The 15,144-nt window shown below is 45.3% G+C and overlaps 1 protein-coding gene across 1 annotated transcript in view; it reads left to right on the top strand.

The window, feature by feature from the left end:
• The first annotated feature begins 2,014 nt into the window (after positions 1 to 2,014).
• The window catches only part of NEDD9 (neural precursor cell expressed, developmentally down-regulated 9), a 105,642-nt gene continuing 92,512 nt past the window's right edge, over positions 2,015 to 15,144 (top strand). Inside the window, exon 1 of the mRNA XM_014941054.1 lies at positions 2,015 to 2,031. The gene's annotated coding sequence lies outside the window, so the exon portion shown is untranslated. The remainder of the gene's footprint in view (positions 2,032 to 15,144) is intronic.

Here is a 15,144-nt window from a genome sequence, read left to right as displayed (position 1 = left end):
TGTTCTGATGAAAAGGGAAAAGGCTTTTTGGAGTGTTTGGTGGGGTCAAACCCAAGCCCCTGAAACACAGATCTGTCTGAAACAAAAGTTTTTCAGGAAAACCAAAGGAAGCTGTCCTCAAGAGCTCACTGATGCAAATGCAGACACCCATGAAGTGTAGTTTATGTTTCTTAGGACCAAGTCTCTCTAGTTCCTTCATCTTTATTGCTGTAATTATTCAAGGTTTGTACCGGGGATCACTTTACATGTATCTATGTAATGTACAGGCCAGGGGGAGAGGTAACAGTTTTTGACGGCACTAAAAAAAATATAAGCTGAGAATCAATCCTGATGCAAACAGACTCTGCACTTTATATTGCCAAGGAGAAGAGGAGAGAGAAGGTATTAACAGGGTGCCAGAATACCTTATCAGAGACCACACTCCATGGCAGAGCTGGGAAAAAGAGCCTCAAGCCTTTCAGCTTTCAGTCCACTACCTTAACCATCTACACCACCTTTATGAACCCCCCAATTTACACTGGGATGGCGCATACAGCTCTCCCTGAGTATGTCCTGCTTGCAAGCTTCATCACCGGCAAATTTACATTAATGCAAATCTTGGAGGGAGGAAAAGAAAGACACAAACTAGCCCCAGTGAGAGGCTTGCTCTGTTAAGCTTAATGAGCTAGGGAGTGCTCCAGGAGCAGCGCAGGGTCTGCAAACCCCAGCTCAGAGAGGCTCAGGGCTAACGAGGACTGCCTGCCGTGGTGGCTGGCAGTGAAAATGAGAAAGGAGCAAGATGCAAAAGTCCTCGAGCCTGCTGCAGTAATGGTTTTAAACTGAAAAAACATGCTTCAGCCGTGCAATGAGAGGAGTTTAGGGACTCCTCGGTATGACCAATACGGAGAGACCAGTTACTGAGCATTGTTTGCATGACAGACATTAGTGCCTTTCTCCTGAGATAATTAGATTTTGCCCTCCCTGCTTACTGAGGCTGGCAGAAGGGCAGCATGGTTGAACAGCCTTTGCTCGACAGCTTGTTCCTCCTGGCCCTGGAAAGCCTCAGCATTGTATTACATCTGTTGTTTCTCTAAAAATTACTAGCACCTGTGGTCAGGACAACCAGAACACCTGTAGCAATGTCTCAGAGGAGGCAGGAGCTTCCCTCGTGCTCCCTTCTCCATTAGAGTTCTTTGCTTTATGACTGATGGTAATTTTGCCATTGAAGAAAAGTGTTGTTCACCAAATCATACTTTCCTGCTTTGTGGGTTTAGACAAATGGCCAGGCCAGGCCAGCTCCACTCCAATGAAGGGGTGCACGCCAAACCTCCATCACTCCCAATGCCTACCTGCATGGAAAGGAAAACTGTCTGCAGCAACCCCAGTATCCCTTAATATTTTTTTTTTTCCAGGTAACTCAGGTTCTTGGCTTCTTAATCATTTGTGATTAAGAACAAGAGTGAGGGTGGTCCTCAACCACTGAGGGACTTATTGCCCATGACCATAATCCATGGAGGTGCTGAGCTTTGGAAGACAGCAGCTATCTCACCACTGGGCTGTGGCATGGAAAGCTCAAAGCCCGCTATCTGACTTTCCAGAGCTACAAAGCTCTTTATTCGCACCGAAGCAAGGTTAGAAATATCCTCAGGAACTGGGACTGCCAAGTAAATCATCATAATAAAATGAAATTATTACTCAGGATAGCTCCCCCGAATCTGGTGCCTGAACGACAGCCACAGACAACCATTAAGCTCTCCCCGTGGGCTCCCTTATTGAAGGAGCACTCAGCCTGAATATCTGAGAGATCCTGTCGAGAAACAGAGTTTGCCAAGCAGAGAGGAAATGACTAAAACCGGAAGAAAAACATTTGTGGTTTCTCTCTTTTACAAGAAAGAGGGGAGATGGAGTAAAAATGTACTCCTACAACCAAGCCCTCGCTAACGAGCCAATGGGCAGACGAGGTTTTCTCAGGCTACGTTAACCTTACGGAGGACACCAGAAAGGTGATGAGAAGGGTCGGCGGAGGGCATTAGGAGCTGTGTCCCTGGCAAGGTAAGTGCCACCCGATGAAGCCGCTCCATTGCCATTGCTGGTGCTTTGTAGAGCCGCTGCTGTCTAATAACTGAGCCTGAGCTTGCAAGTCTGTCAACAGTCGGGTCCCTCTTCATTTAGACACGCAGTGACCTTCTTGATTTTTTGAGGAATCCTACCAATTAATTTGCACTCTGCTTGTTAAAGGCTAAATTATTTGCCGTTGCACACCCACGGGCTTTTTCTTTTATGATGAAATAATACTTTCTGGCTGACAACTGAACATTGCAATTTACCTCCTCTGACTATTTGGACTGCTGGTAAGTTCTTTAATGAAGACGCGTTTCATGAGAAATCAGACAGGTCCTGCCTCATTTCCCAAGGCAGATAAGGGAGCTGGCTGGCAGCCACCCCCTTGTTTGCAGAGTTGCCACTCCTGGGCAAGACGGGGCCAAACCCCAGGCACCTGCCCTTTGCCAAGAGGAAACACATTATAAACTCTTCTGGAAAAAGCCTATCCTTACCCTAAATTGTGAATTGCAACACAGATCGTCAGCTCTTAATTATACTATCGATTGTATTTATTGAACAGGTAGTTTCGTTTTTCCTTTTTAGTGTTGAATACACAGTAAAACCTGCTTCAGTCAGTCTTGGATGCATCAGAACATACTGGTAGTTCTCCAAACAGAGGTTTAGGATGTGAGAAAGCTAAAAGATAGTTTTAAGATAGAGTTTTAAAGACAAAAGAAATAATTCTTTGCAACTGCAGACTCCACCTCAGGAGTCATTCCTATTCATTCCTAGGCTTTCTAGCCTGTAGATTTTCACGTGATTGAATTTTAATCATGATTTTTTTTGCTTTATTTAGGAACTGATAGGGACCGAGAATTGTAACATGATTGCTGCTTTGCTAGTCTGTAGTGTTTGTTGGGCAAGGTGTTTCCTAATGCTAGTGGTAGTTAAGAAGCAAAAAAAAAAAAGGAAAAAAAAAAAGCATCTGCGAACGTTATTTGAATAACGACTACCAAGCTGTGTCAGCAGTACGTGCCGCGCTCTTTCACTCTCTGCAGCTGTTCACAACTGGTCTGTGATTGTACAGAGCCCAAGTATGATTTCTCAGGAAATACTAAACATGGTGACTCGCACCAGGTAGTCCAGCCTCTTTGAGATACGGCATTCAGGGTGCGGTAGGATATGACAATAGGATATGATTTAAGTCACATTGTGTATTGTAAGCAGAAAATGAGTCGTTCTGTCCTCTTTTGGCCTATTTGAAGGAATAATTTCCCAGACTAAAAAATATGCTTGGGTAAGAATGTTTGTAGTGTAAATTCAGCCAAGTAATTTACAACACTGTGATTTTTTAAAAGAGGGACTATTACTTCTACTGCACTGAACAGTTCCCTTGTACTTCTGTTTTTGAGATCTGTCCTTAAGCTGCCAGGAGGACAAAGAAAGGTTGCAGACACCCGTGTAGCAGCCAAGCCTCACTTAAAGCAACTCTCAGCAACCTCACTGTAGGTTGCTGAAGTCCATATCTACCAGCTGCAGATACAACAACCCTCTCTAAGCCCAGGAAATAACACAGAGAATATCCAGCTCAGTGCTGAGGCTTCCTCTGAAGCAACATTGCTTCACAGGGTCAGTTAAAAAAGTTAACTATGCTGGTAAAAGCATCACATAAACAGTAGGCAAAGCTTGACCAAGGATGGGCATGGGAGTGCTGTGCTGAGGCTAAATGTCTGGAACATGAAAATTTTTTGTCTGCTTCTCAGGAAAACAAAACAAGGCTGATAATAGCAACTGGTGTTTCATCAGACAAAGCCACATTGCCTCTCCTCCAGAGCCAGAGTCCCACTGTGGCTTAGAGGGTTAGCCTACACGTGATAGAAAAAGATAAGTGGGACATGTTGGGTCCAAGCTTTGAAGGTTGGTGAGACACAATGCTTCACAGCAGGACCATGCAAGATTCAGGCCTGTGACAGCGGAGGTGAGAGGAGTACAAATAGGGAAGGAGGAATCTGGTGTTTCAAGGGAGAAGGGGGATGAGGAAGGGTGAAGTAGTTTGGGGAAGGTAGGGGATTCTCCATCACCCTCCTAACAGTCCCCCTGAACTCCTTCTGCCAGTCGCCCTGCCCATCCTTTCCCCAAAAGTGAATTTTCTCCTTACCACTACACCATGCATTTTGATCTCCATGGTTTCCCAAAGAGAGCACAAACCTGAAGGGGCTATTACATAAAAATGTAACTGATTGAATCATAGAATCATAGAATCATAGAATTTCCCAGGCCGGAAGGGACCTCCAAGGGTCATCTAGTCCGACCTCCCCGCAGTCAGCAGGGACACCCCCAACTAGACCAGGTTGCCCAGGGCCTCGTCGAGCCTCTCCTTGAATATCTCCAGGGATGGGGCCTCAACCACCTCCCTGGGCAACCTGTTCCAGTGCTCCACTACCCTCACAGTAAAGAACCCCCTTCTAATCTCCAATCTAAATCTGTTCCCCTCCAGCTTGAAGCCATTTCCCCTCGTCCTGTCACTACAGGCCTTTCTAAACAGGCTCTCCCCAGCCTTCCTGTAGGCTCCCTTCAGGTACTGGAAGGCTGCTATTAGGTCACCCCGGAGCCTCCTCTTCTCCAGGCTGAACAACCCCAGTTCCTTCAGCCTGTCCTTGTAGCAGAGGTGCTCCATCCCCTTGATCATCCTTGTGGCCCTCCTCTGGACCCTCTCCATCAGGTCCATGTCCTTCTTGTATTGAGGGCTCCAGACCTGCACACAATACTCCAGGTGAGGTCTCACCAGAGCAGAGTAAAGTGGCAGAATCACCTCTCTGGACCTGCTGGCAACGCTTCTTTTGATGCAGCCCAGGATGCGATTGGCCTTCTGGGCTGCAGCTGCCCACTGCCTGCTCATGTCCAGCTTCTCGTCCACCAGCACCCCCAAGTCCCTTTCCTCAGGGCTGCTTTCCAACACCTCACCCCCTAGTTTGTATTGGTGGCGAGGATTGTTCCGGCCCAGGTGCAGAACCTTGCACTTGCTCTTGTTGAACCTCATGAGGTTCACCTGGGCCCACCTCTCCAGCCTGTCCAGGTCCCTTTGGATGGCATCCCGTCCCTCTAGTGTATCGACAACACCACACAGCTTGGTATCATCCGCAAACTTGCTGATGGTGCCTTTAATTTCCCTGTCTATATCATTGATAAAAATGTTAAACAGCACTAGCACCCCCCTAAAGCACTAAACCACGTATCTATCCTCCTGAGGCCAAACATACGGGCTTCCTCTGCTCCTGGAGAGTTTGCTCCCAGTAATCAAGATGGGCTAATTGATAATGATCGCTAAGATTATTCCATAACTACTCAGCATATTTTTGATTATAGGTTACAAGTTGTTTTTTTAAAAAACAAAATAATTTTCATTACCTTTCTCTCTCTGAGTGCTCTACCGTAGAAGCTTAGTGGCAGGCATTTTATCAGAAGCAGCGTACTTTAAGCAAATATTGGCATTGTAAAGAAATTTTAAAGTTGTAATTTCAAGAATCAAAACTGGAAATTATTGTTCTTGGTACTCAGTGGAAAAACAATTTGAATGAATCAAATACTAACCAAAGAGTATATCATGAATACCAAATACTTAAAACACTCCCAACAATGTCTGGGGAATAGCCTGAGAAGCAGAAACTCTTCTGTGTCTGAGTGCTATAACATGTGGTACAATATATGCCATTACTTGGTTTGAAGTACATAATTGGCTGTGCTCAGACCCTCTGACATCCCACCTAAGACCAAATCAACAGTTTGCCTCTGTCAGCAGTAAAAAAGAGATCTAAACAAACAGATTCCCAGGAGATTTAGGAGGGCAGTATATTATAGGGCAGAAACTAGTGATCTTCAATTAATCTTTGCAATTCCGCTCACTTAAAACTCGGTGGTTGCATCTACATGGCAGGCAAGAAAAAAACAAAAGCTGTAGGTGCAACATGCCCCATAATTGATCCACCCCATAGTCTTGTTGGAGAGACTCTCAAGATACTGCATAGCTATCTTCCCTGAGGTAAGGAGCAAGCAGGGATCAAACCCAGATGTATATTTGTGTTCTTCCCTCTGTCCAATTACTGATTAAAATCCTTCTGAACTACACTGGGCTCCCTGCCCGAAAGGGCATCCAAGCAAGTACCCCTTGCTGCATCTTCTACTTGTCTTTCATAGAAAGCCTAGTCTTGGTTTCTGGACCTTACTTGTTGTTATGGAAATGACTACAATATCCATGCATTCAGCATGAGCAGGGAAAGCTGCAAAGGATTTTGTGGCCTTTAGGGATGCTTAAACCAGAGCTGGTCTAAGCTCTGCAACATTTTCCCCTTCTCTAAGGTAGCTTCTAAACCTGTTGGCTTCCTCTCGCTGGTTGTCTGCTGCTAGACAGGGACTGAAGGGCTCTTCTAGAGGGTGACAAGGAGTAATAGAGACTGAAACTTCTGAGGAGACGGTATTTGTTCATGTCATCATGGAAAGAATTAAAGAAGGAAAAAGGAGTCTTATTTTATAAAATCATGTGAACTGCGAGAAATTACCTCCCTCGTAGGCTGAGGGAGGCTTCCTTGGCTAACTGGGCACCAGTGTGTCATTTCTTCATGAGTTTCACATGATTTGTTAAGACACATGATGGCCTGGTGCGGGAACTTGGCCATAGGGGAGTAGGTGTCCCTGAAGCACCCACATCCCCATCCTTTGCCTCTAGGCCACAAGAAAACAAATCTGCTTTCACTAACACTTCATCTCCTGCTGTTTGTTTCACCAGTGCCATCTCTATCAGTGCAGATGAACTTGCTTGCCAATACAGCATCTCTAAATATCTCACTCGGGAGACCTCAGCTGAACTTTATTTTGCCTGATATTACTCTTGTATGGCTTTCTAAAAATAAGACACCCTTGTGTAACGATAGCACTGATTGTTTCTACTCACCTTTCTGATTCAAAGGAGTACAAAAATAATTTTCTTTTCCTAAGCCACAACCAAACAGACCATTGTTGAAGAAAAAGGAAAGAAAATGCCTAAGCTGATTTTCTACCACAATAATTGGCGACTTTGACCCCTGCAACCTGGTTCAAATATCAGACAAGCTATCTTGCGAGCTGCACACCCTCAATGCTGTGCTGTACTCTTCTTTTAAGCATAGCTACTCAGAGTAAGAAGCATCACTGATGATGAACAATCCTACGTGTATCTCCTAGGAGGAGCTGTGCTTCAGAAAGCCCCTCTGAAAACAAAACTTCCTCCTTGCTCTAGCATTAGCAGTTTGATGCTGATAGACATGAGTAGCAAATCATGCTGTTCCCACACTAATTAAACAGCAAATTAAAGGTGGCACAAAGCTAGGACTCCTGTTCCTCCCTGCCCAAGCCTCACAACAACATCCCTCTTGACCCAGGATGCCTTGATTTGATGTGAGGGAGGAGGTTTTATAGTCATTTAAGCCTCTCTGCAGGTACACAGCTCACTTTGCAGCCCAGCTAGGGACGTGTCCCTCTTCAATACAGATGAGAAAAGGGCTCCTTTTTTGCCGTTAGCAAGACAGACATTCTTCAATTTATTTTATGGCTACAGATGACATGGCTGTCTAAAGGCACTACGGAGAGGAGAAGAGAGGAGGAGAAAAGCCAGCGTGGGGGTGGAGAGCCGCCGCTCTGCCCCTCCTTTTGATGTGGTCTCTTTTAAAGGTCACCCACTGGGACGCAACATCAATCAAAGTATTTTTGTAAAAACACAGCAATCCCAATGAAGATTTATATAACACATTTGTACTATAGCTCTTGGTTCCTTTTTCTTAAATTACTTAAAGCAATATAATAACTTTTGCAGGCATATAGTGGGAGACTGCCAACATTTCAAACATTTCCTTGATGTAGGATGATCACAATTGAAAGGAATGTGAATTTTATCCAGCCGTCGGTAAGGTTGTTTTCCTTAATCCCTGAGACTAAATCATTGGATAGCTTTTGGCCTCCAAACTAAATCTTAATTGAGACTTGCTGTCATTTAGGTTACCATGCGACTCTCCTAACCAGAGCACCAAGGGGCCACCTTTGAGGAAGGACAGGGACCCTTAGCACTAATTACTGTGAGCTGATTGTGCAAGAGAGCTCTTCAATACTTAGAAAGAAGCGATCAAAGTTTCTTTTCAGTATTAAAATTTCTTTGTTTGAAGTCCTCTCCTAGTCACTCCTGTGAACGGTCTAACTCTGCCAGGATTCTCACAGACTGGAAATAAATCTTGTGGTCTGTGTCCCAGGGTGCTGTCATTTCGCTTTGCATTGCACACACACACAGGTGATTTTTTCCCCTCCTCAATGTGAGAATTCATGCTCCATGGCATCCCTCAGGCAACATGAGGGATGGTCTGGAGGTGTTTAGCTTAGAGGGAAAACCCAGGAGCACTCATAGTTCTTTGCAATTAGTCTTGGTGAGAAGCACTAAATGGCAATGCAAAGGCTTAGCTTTAACCAGGATTTTAGCCCCAAGCATCAGGTAGACTAGTAATTTAGACTGACTGTTCAGGTTCTGCTAGTGTTGGTGAATACAGACAGGCCATTTTTCACCCTGAAACAAGTAAGGAAGAGATGAAATCCAGGAACCTCTGGAGGGACCCATTTCTCCCTTTTCAGAAGGGCTGCGGATTGCTAGCCTGGGACTTCATTGCAATTAAAATTGGGTCAGAGGCATCTGAGTTTCTGAATCATGGCTTCTCCCTTTTAAACAGCCAGTGCAACTCATTCCTCCTTCAGGAGGGAGTTACAAGGTTGAACGCAACAGTAGGTGCACATCCTGCTCACAGGGCACTACCAGGTGCTGAAAAGAAGATAAAAACGCCATACCCAACCAGCCTGAGCATCTCAGCACTGCACAGCTTTCATTCCAACCAGTGCCACCATCTTCCAGAAACACAGAATCATAGAATCGTCTAGACTGGAAGAGACCCTCAGGATCATTGAGTCCAACCATCTACCCTACTCTAAAGTTCTCCCCTACACCATATCCCTTTATTTGAGCTGTTGAGAGTTCTCACATCAGATTCTTACCTCAACTTAGTATCAGGATTCAGCTAAATAATGAATCCCAGCAAGCATTTTACGTTAGGAACATATTTCCAATAAATACCGATGGATTTTTGATTTTTTGATGCTCTTCTAAATGCATGGCTTAACAGTAATTAATAATAAGAGTGACTGCTACTTCCTAGCACAGCTCTCAATCCCTACAAAACTTCTGCCAAAATCCTACTAATTGAATACTACAGGTTGGGGAGCAACTGCCTACTGCAAGGGACATCAGAGCCCTGGCAGAGAGTTGGCTACACGTGTCCTAGCAGCACACACCAGAGCAATGAAAGCTGACAGAGCACTGGGCTAACAGAGCTAACACAGCCTGAAGGTTTGGGGAAGTAGTGATTCCCCTTCAGTTGTGGTGTCATGAGACAGTGTATCTAGACACCATGTCCAGTTTCACCCCCCCAGTACAGGAAAGACACCCATAAACTAGAGTGAGTTCAGTGGGCACAGCTGGAGCATGTAACCTGTGATGAGGGTCTGAGGGACCAGGGCTCATTCAAACTGGAGAAGTGGTGGCTTTGGGGTGATCTGTCAGCAGCCCTACAGTACCTGTAAGAAGGTTATCATGAAGACTGAGCCAGGCTCTTCAGAGGTGCATGGTAAGCAGACAAGACACAAAGGTTGTAGGTTGAAACTGGGGAGTTTCTGACTTGACATGAGGAAAGTAATTTTCCCCATGAGGGCAGTCATGGAGCAGAGCAAGTCACCCAGAGAGACCATGAAGTCTCCAACTTTGGAGGTTCTCAAGACCAACTGGACAAAGACCTGAGTGACCTGGACTGATCCCATAGCTGGCCCTGCTTTGAGCAGGAGGTTGGGCTAGATGAGCTCAAGAGGTCCCTTTCCTACCTGAATTATTCTGAGATTCTCATACTGTAAACTGTCATTTCTCATTGAAGGTATAGAAACATTGTCAGTCATTATTGGATAGCTCTTGAGAGCACACAGGGCAGTTAAACTATAATAACCTGTGGGTCTTCTCTCCAATAGGATCATATCTATTTAAAGATCTTCTGAGGCAAGAACTCAAAGGTTATCATCGTTATAACTATGTGAGTGGTCATGACTGAATGCTGATCTGCCCAGATCTGGTCTGGAGCCAAGTGGAAAGTTTGAGGGTACACAGCAGCTGACTTGAGATGTAGATAATCCAAACATGAACTCATTATTGGCAACTTAATTATTCTCTATGAAAAAACCTTAAATCCACATCCCTAGGCAGAAAGCTAAAATAGGTTGGACTGATTAGTGCCAAAACACATTTACTCTCCCCTGACTACAAAGGGAGTCTGACTACCCCAGATACAGCTGTGTACAGTGCATGCCTGTAACGTTAAATGGGATGGATCCTCTCCCTATTAACTTCAGCCGGGAGGTGGATTGTGCTTGGAGCCTATCAAGGTCAGCACAGTCAGACTCAGAAGTAAAATATACAAACTCCCTGCAGAAATACATTTCTGGTGCATTTTTAGAGTTTTACTCCCACAGCTTCGTGATTGTAACAGTAATTGGGGAGATTTTTTTTCCTTCTTGACTATCATCGGTGGAACAGTCTTGAGGACTGTAAGACACTGGGTGAAATTTCATAGTGAAAAACATGAGGAAAGCAGAGGAGAAAAATAACAGACTCTACTAGCACATCTTACAAGTTATGAATGCACTGAGGGATCTAATAACTTTCCGCTGAAGCCTACGTGCGTTGTGCTGGGCTTCTCCCCAAGATCTCAACCCAGGCAACACGAGCCTGTCCTCATGTGCTGCAGCAGTGGAAAAGTCTGGTGCCACCTTCCAGGGTACCAGGGGAGATGCTTCCAGCAGATGGGGGTGAGCTGCCCAGGCTGCGGGGAGCCTGAAGAAGTTGGGGTTAACTCTGTAGTTTCACAGCCTGTTTCTGTTGGCAGAAGCAGGAGGCCACAGGGTGAAGTGAATCGAAGACGCCGATCTGGGTTAAAAATAACAGCGTGGGAGGGGAGGGAGGCTGGATGGAGAGGAGAGCAGGGCAGCAGCTGGCTCTGCTCCCAGCCAGGCAAATGCCCAGGAGGTGGTAGCAGTCGTGGGGAGAGGGGGATGAAGGGTGGGACCACTGCTCTCGATAGCCACCAGCTCACACTGGTAAAACCCCAGAGAGCCAAGCCTGGGCAAGGGAAGGTGGAGGAGGATCCGACTGCTGCCCAAAAACACCCCCAGTGGGGAAACGTGGCAGAAAAGAATGAGCAACTAAAGATAAAAGACACTATTGTTCCCACACCCTGAAAATGTGTTTATGCTGGGCAGTAATACATTTAAGTTGGAAATTAGAATGAGGTTTCATTTCCTCTTCATTTCATTTCTTTTCTTCAATCTTCAGCATTTTTGCCTCCACAAAGAAAACAATGCCCAAACCAGAATCCCTTTGGCATCCACCCACCGTTAGCACTCCCTGAAAAACGACTGTTTTGCAGCATCCCACCCAGCATCCTGGTGACAGGCAGAGCCACAGCAGTATAAGGATGTAAATGACAAACAGGTCTCAGAGAAGCAATAGGTTGCATTAGACGCACTGAGATTGACAAAACAAAAGGCAAACTTCCAAGTACACAGGTCTGAAGAAATGCTGTGTGTCCAAATCTTACTTGTTTGCTCTTAGTGAATATGCCAGCCTACTGGAAATTGTGGACAGCCCCTATCAGCCTTCCCTCTTTTTTCAGGGTTGTTTAGTTTCCAGCTCCCACCATCCATATTTCCATTTCATTTTACTTAGTTTTATAGGGGCTGATCATTCCGTTCTTCCTATGTGTACTAACCCACTTCCTGGCACCCACTACCTTTATACCCACATAATGGAGCTCATAAGAAAAAGCATTAAATTGGGAGAGAGATGATCAGGAGGGACGGTGTGAGCCATAAAGGTCTTCCATGCAGCCAAGACACTTGTAATTGGGAAATCCTTCACTAACACATCAGTCCCTCAATATTCAGGTCTCATCTCTAGCTTTCTCCCTGCGTGTTTCCCCCCATCTCCTCCTGCTGGTATGGGGGGAGACTCCCCACCACTTGTTCTCTGAGTAGCTGGCAGCAGCCATGCAAGAAATGGTAGCTTGTGCTGCAGATGTAGCCACAGAAAAACACACATTGACAAGCCATACATCTAGGAACACCCCCCACCCAAAGGGAGGTATTACAATTACCATCATTAGCTGCTGCCTAACGTGGCTCTCGACTCCCAAACACCCGGCAGAAAATTGAGATCCATTTCAGACACTCTTTTCCCACTTTTGGAAAGTAGCTTTGCAATTCTTGTGCAATTACTCAGGAAAAAATAAAAAATAAACTCAATTATCTTCTCCTTGAATCATGCCACTTGTTGGCTGAGTGCTGCCGAGCACCAGTCTGAATTCCCCGACCGACCCAAACGAGACAGCTCTGTGGAAAGCTGACATGGTGTTTGGGAATGCCAAGCCAAGCAAGCAAACAGTTTATCAAAACAAGCTTTTCTAAATCTGTCCCATGAAGCAGAACAAACATGTGGGCAATGCCACTGCTACGAAAGGCAAATATGTAGAGCCAGTCCTGAAACCTGCTTTGTACTTTGGCTCTAGCCAAAAGTGTGCAAATGAATATGTTACAAAAATCACCCCATCAAAATTTTTGATCATAGTGAAGGCCCCAGGGTAGACACAGTCCTACTAATATCACAAGTCCTTCTGCTTTATTCCATCTGGGAAATTAATGTGATCTATAAATGGATGTAAAGTCAAGGTTCTTCCAGCCTCCCAAGAAGTCAAAGTACATCAAACAAACATGAGATGTTGCTCATTGCCTGTGCAAAATGCCTCAGCTCTGCAGTGTTTGTGCTGGAAATAAGAGGAAGACCTTACAGAAGGAATCAAGAGGCTTTTTGAGTGTATTTGTGCTGCAGGCACTTATTCCTAGCCCACGGCACCTTAAGCAGGGTTGTTCAGGTACAAAGCACTCACATACAGGATGGATGCTCACACACACACACATTTCACTGCAGCATCGCAGCTCACACATGCCAGACAAGCTTCATAAATTGCCCACGCTGACCTCTGTGGTGGTAGAGGCAGATCATTTATGAGAAAGCCAGTTATCTCTACACTGAGCAATGACCCTCTACGCCTCTCTCATTCAGCTCCTGTCTCCCTGAGAGATTAGTGAACCTCCGCCCCTCAGTCCTGCTTTAACCCCACCACACATCACACTCTCCAGAGTGCAATTACTTTATATAAACCATACCATGAAGACCGATGTCCCTGACAGCCTACTCCTTTCAGTCCCCTAAGTTAGCAAGGAATAGATTTTTAGGCTGCATATGCCGCCTAAAATAAAATGCCTCCTCCTGCATCCAAGTGCAGCCAAATGTCTAACATCTCTGTTCCTACTGCACCTGTGGATGAAGGTTGGTGATGGCGATTCTCACTTCGCACTGCTACAAACCCACACTTTCAGCCACTGACAGTTTCCTGCTGTCCCAAAACCAGGATTCAGATCCCACAGTAGAAGTTCACCAAAAAGTCCCACAAAAAGTTCATCCTGATCTAGGCCTTCTGACAAATATGCATGCGGTACATCTGTTACCTCTCAGTCTTTAAAGTATCTACGTACAGTTTGCCTCATACTGTGTTCTACATTATTCCTAATCTGATGATATACCAAATTTGAAACGCAGTTGTAAATTGACATAAATATGTGGTGCCTCATGGACCCATGTAAGAGCCAGCCTGGTATTTGCCTTTGCATTAAGAACTTTATTCTTTCACTGCCCCCTTGAAAGGCTGTCTTACACTCAAAAACTCAAAAAGTTTTACCTTTACTCAGTATTTGCAGTGTTCAGAAGTACAACAAACCCACTAGCAACATCCTGAGTGTGGAAGCATAAAAATAATCGGCAGCCAGGAGGTGAAAGGGATTATTAGATCCCGATTTCATCCTTGTTTGTGTTTCGAACAGATTTGAGATACTGACCCAAAGTCTGGTTTCACTTCTGTCCGGGGAATTTAATCACTAGGATAGCATAAAGCATCCATAGGGCCAGACTGTCCTCCCTTAAGGTCCCCACATCGCTACCGCAGAACCACCCCAGCGACTCTTCTGCTGGCTCTTCTCACCCATTACAGCTCCTGAGCACAACATGCCCTAAGTTAAGGAGATGGGGGGTACCCTGCTGGCTTTAACACACATCAGAACAGCAGTGAGTTGGCAGAGAACTGGATGGCTGCTTGGTAGTTAGTGGCAGTGTCCCCGAGGAGCTTCCTGCGTGGCTGGCAAGCTGAAAGGTGACACTTGGTGCCTGCTCTGCCCTCTCCACCTGAGATGCTCAGATCAAAGTTTCCCTGCACCGCTGCCCACAGCAACAGACCATTTGATCATTTCCAGGCATTCAGTGTTTTCGTGCCAAACTGCTAAAATTATGTGGGAGAAATCGGTTCTCTCTGTCTAGAGCCACTGAAACCAGTAAATTCACTTTGGCTGACCTGCTTGAACTATTAACGGCTGTGGTATTTTTGTCACAACACTTGTGCCTCACACAAACTCTTGTTTACCAGTACCCTATATTTTTGAAAAAGATGCAGTGCCTCCTTAGCCCTCATGTACCAGGCAAGCCCCACATCCTGAGTGAAGTGGTTAGCTGCTGACGCCGAAAGCAAAAGGCATTTTTAGTTGCCTGTTTTCTAATCTGAATTTGTCCACCTTCAGCACCAAACCGCCTTGCTATATCCAGAGATAGTTTGCAATTATTAATTATCCCTTTGCTTTCAGGAATATAAAATCTCTTCTTTGCCAAAATGAATTGATTTAGCTTCTCTTGCCTCTCTTTAGACAGCATGGTTCAACCTATGCTTGTGCTGCTCGGCCCTTCTCTGTTCTCTGCCCATCTGTCAACATCCTTTTAAAAGCGTAAACACCAGGAGCAGGCTCAATATTTCAGTAATGGTCTCATTAATGCTGCACACATGGAAATACCACCTCCTTGACCTTTACTCAGCAATCTGCTCTAATCCAAGATGGTAGCATTTGCTTTCAGGTATA

Source organism: Calidris pugnax, unplaced genomic scaffold (genome assembly GCF_001431845.1).
Source record: "Calidris pugnax isolate Ruff unplaced genomic scaffold, ASM143184v1 scaffold8, whole genome shotgun sequence".
In the NCBI taxonomy this organism is placed as follows: domain Eukaryota; kingdom Metazoa; phylum Chordata; class Aves; order Charadriiformes; family Scolopacidae; genus Calidris; species Calidris pugnax.
Note: the sequence above shows the minus strand (reverse complement) of the source record. Positions and strands in the feature narration are given on the sequence as shown.